Below are 13,023 nucleotides of genomic sequence, written 5' to 3' on the forward strand. Positions count from 1 at the left end.
TTTAAAAAATATTTTTATTTATTTATTTGACAGAGAGAGAGAGACCACAAGAGAGGGAACACAAGCAGGGGGAGTGGGAGAGGGAGAAGCAGGCTTCCCGCAGAACAGGGAGCCCGATGCAGGGCTCGATCCCAGGACCCTGGGATCATGAGCTGAGCCGAAGGCAGAAGCTTAACGACTGAGCCACCCAGGCACTCCAAGGTATATTTTTAATAGAACCAGTGGGATTTATTGATATGTAGGATTATTAATTATTGGGTTTTTCTTCTTCACTGATATATATATATATATATATGAGAAGCATTGACGTCTGGAATAGAAAGAGTCATGTGGCAGCTCAGTAGTTGTTATTGCCTAAATAGAGACATAAACCCAAATTATGATTTACAAATAACTGTATCCAGGCAGAGGAAGTAGGAGCCTTTTTCCAGTTTTTAATATTTGGTGGTTCTTATTTGATGTTTTTTATTAAGTATGCTTATGATAATATATTTTGTTGCAATTCAAATAAAGCAAAATTCTAAAAATAAACACAGTTGACTCTTGAACAACACAGGGGTTAAGGACACCAACTACATTCAGTTGAAAATCCAGGTATAACTTTTGACTCCCCCAAAACTTAATTATTAATAGTCTACTGTTGACCAGAAGCTTAACATAAATAGTCAACAAGTATTTTATATGTTATATCTATTATATACGATGTTCTTACATAAAGCAAACTAGAGGGGAAAAAAGGTCCTTTAGAAAATCATAAGGAAGAGATAATGCATCTAAAATACCATAATGTATTTATCGAAAAAAGATCCGTGTACAAATGGACCATATAGTTCAAACCCATGTTGTTGTTGTTGTTGTTTAAGATTGTATTTATTTATTTGACAGAGAGAGAGTTAGTGAGAGCAGGAACACAAGCAGGGGGGAGTGGGAGAGGGAGAAGCAGACTCCCCGCTGAGCAGGGAGCCCGATGTGGGGCTCAATCCTAGAACCCTGGGATCATGACCTGAGCCGAAGGCAGACGCTTAATGGCTGAGCCACCCAGGCGCCCCAAACCCATGTTGTTGAAACTGACAAAGGTCAAAAGTAAATTGTTCTGAGAACAGGAAATACAGTCACATGACAGGGATGGATAAATGTATTACATTTCTTATGCAAACCCTAGAACCAAAACAACTCTGTATTCTGTTTCACTGCATCTATTTGCGTGGAAATATTTCTCTTTAGGGAAGAAAACTGACCTCACGCATCTAAGAAGAAAGCAGACTTCACAACTTAAAGAGCCTTAGGAGTTGGGCTTAGCTGGAAAAATAATAATGAGAAATAATATGAACTTCTAAGTGCTTTGGTAACAGTTTCAGCTGAAATCTTGATTTAGTTCCCAAGCTATAACCTCAGGGAGACAGGACAGGCAGGGAAAATAAAGGAAATGAAATACTATAAATTATTCCCATTGCAGTATCAGATCCTCAAGCAAATTTCTCAGTATTCAGTATAAAATCAAGACCTAGTAAACCCCTTATTTAACAATTGCCTCTCTATGGACCTTTCTTATTGATCCGAAAATGGTCTCTTGTTATTTATTACCTAAAGAATATTCTTCCATGTTCTGAGATTGGCATCCAAGGACCTTTCATCTAACTCTCAAGCTTTATCCTCCTCTCATAAGAGAACTCAGGGCTCTAGTTAAAGACATTCACTGTCCCTCCAAACATGGCACCCTCCTAATACTTCATGAAAGGCATTATAGTATGGATATCACTTCCTTTCACTGAAAAAAAAACACTGATCTGACAGCAGCTTGTGAGTAGCTAATTAGAAATATCTTTATTATAAGTCTTTTTTTTAATTGAAGTCCAATTGACATAATAAGATATTAATTCCAGGCATATAACATAATGATTCAATATTTGCATACACTGTGAAGCAATCACCATAATAAAGTCCAGTTACCATCCATTACCATACATACAAAATTTTTTTTCTTGTGATGAGAACTTTTAAGATTTACTCTCTTGGCAACTTTCAAATATGCACTACAATATTATTAACTGTTGTCACCATGTTGTACAATACATCCACATGACTTATTAATTTTATAACTTGAAGTTTTATAACTCTTGCCCCATTCACCCATTTTTTCCCAGACCCCCATTCTACCCACCCTGGCAACCACCATTCTTTCCTCTTTATCTATGGGTTTTGTTTTGTTTCTTCATTTGCTTTGTTTTTTAGATTCCACATATAAGTGAAATCATATGGTATTTGTCTTCTCTGTATGATATATTTCACTTAGCATAGTACCCTCAAGGTCCATCCATGTAAATGGCAAGATTTTTTTTTTTATAGCTTAGTATTCCATTGTTTGTGTATGTGTGTGTGTATTACATCCTCTTTCTCCATTCAACCTTCAATGGGCTCAGGTTGTTTCCATATCTTGGCTATTATAAATAATGCTGCAATGAACATAGGGGTATATATATCTTTTTGAATTAGTGTTTTCATTTTTCTTCAGATAAATAGAATTTCTAGATCATATGGTAGCTCTATTTTTTATTTTGTGGGAAACCTCCCTGTTGTTTTCCATAGTGGCTGCACCAATTTACATTTCTATCAACAGTACACAAGGGTTCCTTTTCTCTGAGGCCTTGCCAATACTTACTATTTCTTGTCTTTTTGATAATAGCCATTCTAACAGGTATGAGGTGATATCTCATTGTGGTTTTTCATTTGCATTCTCCTGATGAGGGTGATGTTGAACATCTTTTCATGTGCTCATTGGCCACCTGTATGTCCTGCTTGGAAAAATGTCTATTCAGATCCTCTGTCCATTTTTAAATCAGACTGGCTTTTTTTTTTAATTTTTATTTATTTATTTTTGCTCTTGAATTGTATGAGTTCTTTATATATTTTGGATATTAACGCCTTATCAGATAGATGATTTGCAAATATTTTCTCCCGTGCAATACATTACCCTTCCATTTCATCGATGGTTTTCTTTGCTGTGCAGTAGCTTTTTTTTTTTTAAGATTTTATTTATTTATTTGAAAGAGAGAGAGAGAGAAAGGGAGAGAGAGCACAGAGGGAGAGGGAGAAGCAGACTCCCTGCTGAGCAGGGAGCCTGACATGGGGCTCGATCCCAGAAGCCTGAGATCATGATCTGAGCTGAAGGCAGCTGCTTAACCAACTGAGCCACCCAGGCGCCCCGTGCAGCTTTTTAGTTTGGTGTACTCCTACTTGTTTATTTTTGCTTTTGTTGTCTTTGATTTTGGAGTCAGATCCAAAAATTCATCACCAATACCAATCAATGCCAAAGAGCTCACTTTCTATGTTTTCTTTTAGGATTTTTATGTTTCAGGTCCTACGTTCACGTCTTTAACCCACTTTGAGTTTATTTTTCTGTGTGGTGTAAGAAAGTGGTCCAGTTTCATTCTTTTGCATGTGGCTGTCCCATTTTCCCAACACCATTTATTCAAGAGACTATCTTTTGTATGTTTCTAGGAATTTATCCATTTCTTCTAGGTTGTCCAATTTATTGGTGTATAATTGTTTATAGTAGTCTCTTATGATTCTATTTCTGTGATATTAGTTGTAAGTTTTTTTTTAAAAGATGTTATTTATTCATTTGACAGAGAGAGACACAGCGAGAGAGGAAACACAAGCAGGGGGAGTGAGCCAGAGAGGGAGAAGCAGGCTTCCTGTGGAGCAGGGAGCCCAATGCGGGGCTCCTGGGATCATGTAACTTCTCTTTTAACTACAGTTTTACTTATCTGAGCCCTCTCTCTATTTCTTGGCAAGTCTAGCTAAAGATTTATCAATTTTGTCTATTTTTTCAAAGAACCAACTCTTAGTTTCATTGATCTTTTTTATTGTCTGTTTAGTCTCTATTACATTTATTTCCATTCTGATCTTTGTTATTTCCTTTCTTTTCTACTAACTATGAACTTCATTTGTTATTCTTTTTCTAGTTCCTTTAGGTTAAAGTTAGATTGTTTACTTGAGATTTTTTTTATTTCTTGGTGTAGGACTGTATCTTCCCTATTAGAACTGCTTTTGCTGCATCTTACAGATTTTGATATATTTCCATTTTCATTTGTCTCAAAATGGTTTTATTTCTCCTTCGATTTTTTTGTTGGTGTTGTTGTTGACCCACCAGTTGTTCAGGAGCATGTTGTTTAATCTCAACATATTTGTTCCTAAGGGGCATCTCCGGACCAGGTGGTTTACAGTTCAGCAAGATCAGCAGGGTTTACAATGATAGTTACATAGGACTGTACATATTTGCACACTTTAAAAGTTGCTGTCTGAGGATCCAGCTTCCAATCAGCCTAAATGAGATCCCTCCTTTTAGAACACTGACAGGTCTTGGCATACCCTCAAAAACTATGATCTATCAAGAATAAATCAAGCCACTTTGATAATCACAAAGGTTTGAGAGACAACCAAGAACTAGGACCAGGTTGAACTATAAGTTTCGTCTCCTACACAAGGCTACTCCTTCCAGACTGAGAGAGGTAGCTATTTTGCCTAATACAGACAAATAAACACAGAGAGTCAAGCAAAATGAAGAAACAGAGGAATATGTTTCAAATGAATGCCAAAGACACAAACCTTGGGGGGAAAACCTTAATAATAAGTAATTTATCTGATAAAGAGCTTATTGACCAACTACTATGTGCAAAGGTCAGTGCTACTCACTGATAGAATACACAATAAAGAAATGAAAAGGAAATGTTTGCTTGCCTCTGGTCAGAATACGATAAAAGAAACTGGTGCTGGGTTTGTATTTAATTATACAGTTCCAGAGCTACAGAGAGAATTTTGAAGTCTTCTGACCCCCCACAAACTCACTTCAAAATGAGGCATCAAGGCCTGAGCAGGTTAAGTGACACAAAGCTAATTAGTGACCCCTCACTAACTCCTGTTTGCTGCTTTGATATTTGTCCCCACTTCAGCACACTATAGAGCACATTAGAACCATCAGTCCAATATCTTCATTTTAGGGACAAGATAAATGAGAATAATTTGTTTGTCCAGAGTGATACAGAATGAACTTAAGGGAAAAAATTAGTATTAGAATGCAACAGGGTCCCTTGGCTATATTGTTTTTCTCTGTTTTTTATTTGTTTTTGGTCATTTGCAAGCTCAAGAGAGGTTGCTTGGTCTACTGATCTCCCAACCTTTGAGGCCCATCTCAGATAATCCTTCATTCATGAAGTCTTTCCTGATTCTTCCCAAACTTGACATATATTTTCCCTCTTATTTGTTTTTTTTAAAGATTTTATTTATTTATTTGACAGAGAGAGGCACAGTGATAGAGGGAACACAGGCAGGGGGAGCAGGAAAGGGAGAATCTGGCTTCCCGCCCGAGCAGGGAGCCTGATGTGGGGCTCGATTCCAGGACCCTGGGATCATGATCTGAGCCGAAGGCAGACGCTTAATAACTGAGCCACTCAGGTGCCCCTCTTATTATTTGTTTATAGCACATTTTACTTATTTCTCTTATTGAATTTTGTACTATATTTATTTGGATGCTTATTTAATTTCCTTTACTGAGCTGTCAGTTCCTCGAAGGTAAAATTTTATCTGTTCTATTTTCATATCATCCAGTTATTAACACAATACCATACACATAATGGTTTTCATAAGTATTTGGTAAATTGAATGGAATTCTTTAGAAATTATCCACATATGTACCTGTTCTATAAATTACAGTGAAGGCAGTTTCTGAATCAAATGACCAGGGAATTGACAACAATTTTAATTGTCATGTCTCCAACTAGAAACTGGATTTAAGAATACTTGGTTATTATCTAATAGAGGGCAAAGAATTGCCTGGAAAAACACAAGAAAAAAACTTAGGTTACAAGACATCCATTAATCTTACACTTAACATTCACCAGATTCTTCAAAAATAGTTCTTTTGTTCTAACCAAAATCCTTTCCCCTTCCCCAGAGAAAGGGAAGATTCCACACTCATTGAGTCACAACTGATTTCGCAGAAGGATTTCTTCCTGTTCCAAAGGAAGACAAGATTAGTGACAGAAAAGTACAATTCTTGATTTGTGTTGGGTTTCCTACAGCATGCCATCCTTTCTGAAGAAGGTGGCATTGTTATTTCTTTGTAGGGGGTAGAGGAGGGCAGAAGAAAATTTGATAAATAATCAAACGAACACTTTGAGGAGAGCGTTCAAGAAAGCCAACTTGATGTTAGGGAAAAACACAAATCAAAAGTATAAAGGAAATTTTGAAAGGATCATATATGTTTAACTAAAATAATAACCAGAGTTTTTAGGCACTAAATTTTATTTTGGATCAAATCATTCAAACAGGTGAGCTACATGTAGAAGTTCAGAGCTTTTACATTTACCAGTGGAACAATCTGAGTTAACACAAAATTTAAATTTATTTTTGGCAGGCACAATAATTTGATTTAAATGTCCAAAAGCTTTTAATCTACTGAACATTACGAAAAAGAATCATTTCTTGTTCAGATGTGCTTTATGTTTTATTCTTGGCTCATATGTACATTTTAGATGATATTAATAACCACCTTCATTGATCTTACATAACTTGAAGCAATACTGTTCAGCTGGAAAATATAGAAAAAGAGCAAGGCCAAAATTGAGAGCTTAGTGATAGGAGTCAAGTTTACGTACACAAGCTTTGGGCAAACAGATATTAGAAGAGTCAGATTACTAAACAATGACACACTGGCTGCACTTAACAATAGATAATAGGGGGTGCCTGAGGGTGCAGTCAGGTTAAGCATCTGCCTTCAGCTCAGGGCCTTGATCCCAGGGTTCTGGGATTGAGCCCCTCATCGGACTCCCTGCTCAGCCGGGAGCCTGCTTCTCCCTCTCCCTCTGCCACTCCCCCTGCTCGTGATCTCTCTCTCTGTCAAATAAATAAATAAATAATTTAAAAAATAGATAATAGTACCTGAAAAAAGTATCTATTCAGTAAAAATCAGCCAATGTTTATTGAGATTCTGCTCTGCTTAAGGTACAATCTGGATAGCTATTTGTCAGGGTAGAGCCCATACATTCTTCCTGATTCATAGTCCAATTTAGAGTGGATTTTCCTAGGTATAATATGGTAAGCATGCATGGCAAGGTTTAGAGAAATGCCAGATCTGGGGTTTAGAACCATCAAATTATGGTTGGCTGGTATTTTTCATCATATCTCAAAGCAGGTCACATTAGTGGTAGTTTAAACCAGTTCTGTGTCACTCTGTGTATATGTGTGTGAGATATATATAGCTTTTATTTCATTGTTCTCCAAGTATCTGTTTTTCTCCCCTACTTCTTGTATCAATGTATTTACAAATACTCATGCAGATATAATTGCTTGCAAAAAAAACTTTACAGGATCACTTCTTTCTCAATTGAAAATTATGATTTTTTTGTGTGCATTACCTACTGCCATCCAGATTATTAAATAATTGGGTCATATCTCATACCTTCATATGCAGACAAATTGCATATGTGATATGTTAAGGGTCATCCATAAGAAGATTTGCCACAAATGCAACGGAGCATAAATTTCAGGCCCCCTTACTTGCCTGGGGTAATCAAAACATTGTATTTTTTTGCTAAATGTACAAAAATGTGATACTTTCACTGCCACTGATTAAGAACACTGTCAATTTCCATTATGAATTTTCCTCTGTCACGTTTCCTCTCCTATCAGACATATATAAATGGCCAGGAGTATTTGGAGCATATGACAAGGGAATGTTGAGTTGAAAACTGGCCATTTTACATGGCCTGAGTATTTACAAAGTCCCGATTTCATATACATGAAAAGCAGTTTCTTTAATATCCTTAACAGGAGAGATCTGAGAGAATATTAACATAAAAAATAACCGAAAATTAAGTAAAAGTGATAATGACCATGATGAAATCAATCAAGTATCAAGAAGAGGACTGTAACAAAACATCAGATTAAAAAAATTATCTGCCAAAAGCAATAATTTATTGAGAATATACCTTTTTAAAGAGATGTAATGAATCAACGCTCTTCACAGTTGGATAATTTAATTAGTGAAGAGGTACAAATCCATGAACACTGGAAAAAGATTTAAATTCTTTTTCAGATTTCACACAAAATATGGATGGCAACAAGTATAACACAAAACTCAGAATATGTCATTACGACAAGGACATCAATGACAAACTGGTAAATGAATATCATCAATTTTTTTTTAGATTTTATTTATTTATTTGACACAGAGAGAGAGAGAGCACAAGCGGGGGGGCGGTGCAGGGGGACAGAGGGAGAGGGAGAAGCAGACTCCCCGCTGAGCAGGGAGCCCGATGCGGGGCTTGATCCCAGGATCCTGGGATCATGACCTGAGCCAAAGGCAGACGCTTAACCGACTGAGCCACCCAGGTGCCCCAAATATCATCAATTGAAACAGCACTTAAGATTAGATACTGCACGAGAAAACCTAAAATACCTTAAAAACTATAGCTCATAAATGAGGAAACCTAGTTTGTTTACAATTCTATAAATTTGTATCACGCTACCAAAAAAAAAAGGTGTGAAGCTGAAAAAAATCTTTTCTACATAACCAGTCAGTTACATGCATGTGTATATACAGGCCAGCCTGTGCACACTCACAGATTCTGATCAATTATGCTAATTGAGATCGAATTATCTTTCTATTCTTTCCATTAAAAAAATCTTACAAATCTTTATCATATAAAGAACATAAAGCCAAAAAAAAAAACATAGGAAAACAAAGTTATTATAGAAGTGTCAATTTATTATTAAAAATATATCTAGATTTTGTTTCTTGTATTTTTCAGGTTTTAGAAGATACAATTTCTTGTGATTTTTTTGTCATTTCAGATAATTCTTTGCTTCCATATCTAATTTTGTATTCATAATTAATTAACTTATAATCAAATCAAAGAGGCTTTCCCCAGAATTATAAGCTTCAGGCCCCATAAAACCTATTACTTTCCTTTATTACCAGGATGATTTCAACTAGCACTATTTTGTTCTTAAATATTTACAAAGAAAAATAAGTATGTAACCCTTTTCAGTCTCTATGCCTTCAAAACACTCTTCCTCAGAAATAGATTACATTGCCCCTGCTACATTTATACAATGTGTTCATACTCCATTTTTAGTGGCATACACACAAAAAAAGATACTGGAATTGATAAAAGTACATAACTCACAGCTTTCTCAGGAAAGGGTGATTGAATTTCATGCTATCTTTTTTTATCATTATACTATCCATCACTCTTTCAAATTAAGACGAAAAACTTAGGGTCAAAAGGTATGACTAACTGCAAATGTTATAAGGAAATAGTCCTTTAATTAATAACCAACAGACAAGTTGTAGTGGGTTAGAACTCACTCAGATGTTGCAGAGCGATACCTCCTCTCCTGTCCCCACAAAGTTCTGATTTTATCTGCAAATTTTGGTTCCAACTTACCCTGATATTAGCTCGGGTATCCATGGGATTCCAGGATCTCTATTTTGTTCTGACTCTGGTGTCCTTTGAATACTTGTGACAGGTCTGCTTTCCTACTCTGCTCATGCTTCACGTGTTGATTTTTGTGTACAGCTCTTAACTGAGATTTTGCCTGTTCCTGCTCTGAGACCAGGACTCCTGGGTGTGGGCTCCCCCTAAGGTAGCCTAGGAGCCTCATGGCCCTCTGCCCATCTGATTCTTGGCTCTACCCTGACCCCTAGCGCCCACTGAGGAAACCACCCTATTTGACGCCCTTATCACTGGTGGCCGTATCAGATGGATCTGATTGGACTGTCTGAGTAAGGATTACCCTAGTCATTTTTTACTTACACGAAGTACGAAACATTAGTTAGAAATAAAGAAATTTCTGAAAATTAAGGTGATAGAGACAGGAAATTCATCCTCTTTTAACCAAAATGAAGTCTCTCAACTGACCCTGGTAATTGATTCCCCTTTCACCTCCCTTCTTCATCCATTCATTTAACCTGAGTATCTGGCAAAGTGCTAAGGTAAACTGGACACATTTACATCACAGTGTGGCCTGCAGCTCACCCTGTCTGGACTCATAAATATATTCAGCCCAGAATGCGGCAGAGTAGGTATCTGTCCAGCAACACAGTTCTGGAGTGAAGAGCCGTTCCCTTACTTGCCACATTGAACAGGTAGTTCTGAATGACAGAGTGGTTGATTCCCATGCTAAAAAATAAAAAACCCAACATTATAGGGTCTGGAAAAACTGAACCAGCATTTGGTGTTCTGAATGACTATATTATGTAGTGCATGCAATGTTCTATCATTAAAATTAAGCTTCCTCCTCCTCTTTGTCTACAATGTAAGCTCCTTGAATTCAGCGATTGTTCTCCGTATCCTCAGCAGCTAGACAGAATCTGGCACTCAAAGAAACAGTGTGAATTATGAATACCTCCACGGTACTCAGTATATACTGCTTTCACAGTCCTTATTGCCTTGTATAGTGTTTACTGTGTTCTTTCTCTCCCTTTTCAACCAGACTATTACCTCGGGAGAGTGACCAAGGACAGTTTTGGATTCATCTTTGTTCCTTTGGTCTTAACCATATTGCCTGAACATGAATAGGTGCTCTCTCAATGACAACTGAAAGAACAGAAGAAACAAGGAAGGGAAATGAAGGTCCTATCTCCATCTGATGGTTCAGAACCATTTGAAAATGTTAAACATGAAAAATCTAAGTAAAATGTGTGATATTATCCTTCACTCCTCTACTCAAACAAATGAAACAAACATTCCTGGAACTTTGAGACAAGAGTTCCTATCTTCTCATATCTGACGGGAAATAGAATGTTTGTCTTATAATATTCCAGAGTTGAATCATGATTAAGATCCTGAAAGGGATCAATTTCATTGGTAGAAAACTGAAGGAAGTAGTTCCCTTGACATGTATGAATGGTCAGAGACATACTTGAAAGAATGGCTACTAAGGAAAAATGGAACTTCCATTGTATATAAATACAATGTCTAAAAATGTCTTTCTAGCTCAAGCACCATGTTGTGGAAAGCATGACACTAACTGATACAAATTCTCAAACATTAATGATTAGGGATTCAAGAATAGTAGGTATTTTTAAGAAGCTTGTCAGTAGGCATCTTAAAACAGTAGATATTTTTTAAAAGCTCAAAGAGCATCATTAATAAGTATTAATCGGTAATAAAAATATAGCCAACATTGTTATAGCTTGCAGGAAAAAAAAAAAACCCTCTAATATTGTTTGTGGTGTTGTCGGGGAACGCTACGAATACTTAGAAAAATCTTGTTCTACAGATCAGTCACTCATAATTTTAGCATTTTTGGACTCTTATCTCACCCATTTAGTGGCTTTTTTTCATATGAATATGTGCTTTTTAGAAGTGAAAAAAATTGTTTTTCAGTTTTTTGTGCTATTATTTGTAGGTAGAAGCAAACTATAATTTACAGAATCCCTCTACAATCTTTGTTAGCGCATTTGAGAAGGAGGGTGACTCATACCAGGAATTGGCAGCTGTCAACACCTGTCATAGGAAGTTAGGGTCTGTGAGCCAAAACTCTGGGGACTGAGAACATACACAGTGAGTGTTAGACTGGGAGCTAGGACAAGGCATTCAAGCTGGAAGGAAGGCATGAGATCTGTTTGAGACTGGCTGCCCTTGGTGAAGTCCAGCCACTATTTGTGAAAATGGGATCTCTACCCACCCGTGTCAGAGTCACCTGGGTTGCTCGTTAAAGATGCAAATTTGTGCCTCAACCCAGACCTAGGACACCAGATTCCTTGGAAGTAGGGCCCAGGAATCTGAATTTAACCAGTCTCCCCCGAGGATGCAAAGGCCTGCTAGAGTTTGGGAACAACTGTTTTAAATGTCTATACCTACAGCCCCTTTCCCTCCCACTCAAAGGAATCACATTATTTTAGGAGCAGCCTTGACTCTGCTTACATGAGGATATGTGTTTGGGAAATTTTGCATTTTACTAACATGAAATTACTTGTGACATTCTGCATCGTGAATCCCAAAGTGTGTTAAGGCACAGATGTGAGAACTGCCATGAAATTCTGAGAGAAACCAGCTCATTGAATTCCCACAATGGTTATTCTGACTTTTCTACAGAGCACTCAAAAGACATACCCTTCAGTGCCATCCCACACAGAAAATATGTTAATCCTTACGAGAACGGAGATGATTTTGTAGATGTAACATATTGTAACTTTAAATAGGATAGGGTCAACCACTGAGAAAGTCATGATAAAGAGAATATAAAATACTTGAGCTGGAAATTCTAATTTCACAATCTAATAACTAACATTGGCTATGAAATCCATGCATATTTTGGAATGTCATAATTATTTGGTAGGCGGGTGTGGGAAGCAAAAAGAATTTAAATGAACTCATACATGGGCATGTGCTTACACACACATACATACACACACACAAACACACACACTGAAGCATCAAGAACTATCATTCAGTTTTGTTTTAAAATCCTCCCACATTCTTTAGACTGAATCATCCACTGTGGTCGTCTGTAAAACACCATAAGCTATCATTCGCAATTCATAATTCATGTTCGTGGCAAAATGGCATTGGTCTTACCCATTTGGATAAGGTTTTTATTTTTTTTACTCTACATTTAAAACTAAAACTGACATCTATGGATTCAAAGGCTTTTGCGGCTTTTAACCATATCACCTGGGAGAAGGAAGCCATGATTATTATTAACAACCCCCATTATATTAATTCATATTTGTTTGTAAGGTAATACAAAGACCGTAAGACATTGGGCTAGCAAACCTTGGTCATTGGTATTGGAAAGAAAAACAAACCTACAGGATGCAGTCTCTCTTAGAAGTAAAACTAGAAGACAACTCAGGAGTAGCTTGAGGCTATAGAGGATTTGAGACTGTGGGGAGGGGTTCTATGAAATAGAAAGTTCGCTCAGAAAGCCAAACCCAAACATGGAAATTTTGTCTTGGCTAGTATGATGGAATGTTACAGGGGAATCTGAAGCAGATGCACATTTCTCAGCTTC

General features: G+C 36.9%; 1 protein-coding gene across 4 annotated transcripts in view; it reads right to left on the reverse strand.

Annotated features, from left to right (window-relative positions):
- The window catches only part of RAB27B (RAB27B, member RAS oncogene family), a 140,888-nt gene that overhangs the window by 105,629 nt on the left and 22,236 nt on the right, over positions 1–13,023 (reverse strand). The window contains exon 1 of one of the 4 annotated variants that reach the window (XM_025886623.2): positions 9,450–9,524. The exons of the other annotated variants lie outside the window; for them this stretch is intronic. The gene's annotated coding sequence lies outside the window, so the exon portion shown is untranslated. Of the gene's footprint in view, positions 1–9,449; positions 9,525–13,023 lie in introns of those variants that run through there. 4 annotated transcript variants of the gene reach the window in all.

This window comes from Callorhinus ursinus, unplaced genomic scaffold (genome assembly GCF_003265705.2).
Source record: "Callorhinus ursinus isolate GAN/ISIS: 27379988/994484 unplaced genomic scaffold, GSC_fseal_2.0 scaffold11, whole genome shotgun sequence".
In the NCBI taxonomy this organism is placed as follows: domain Eukaryota; kingdom Metazoa; phylum Chordata; class Mammalia; order Carnivora; family Otariidae; genus Callorhinus; species Callorhinus ursinus.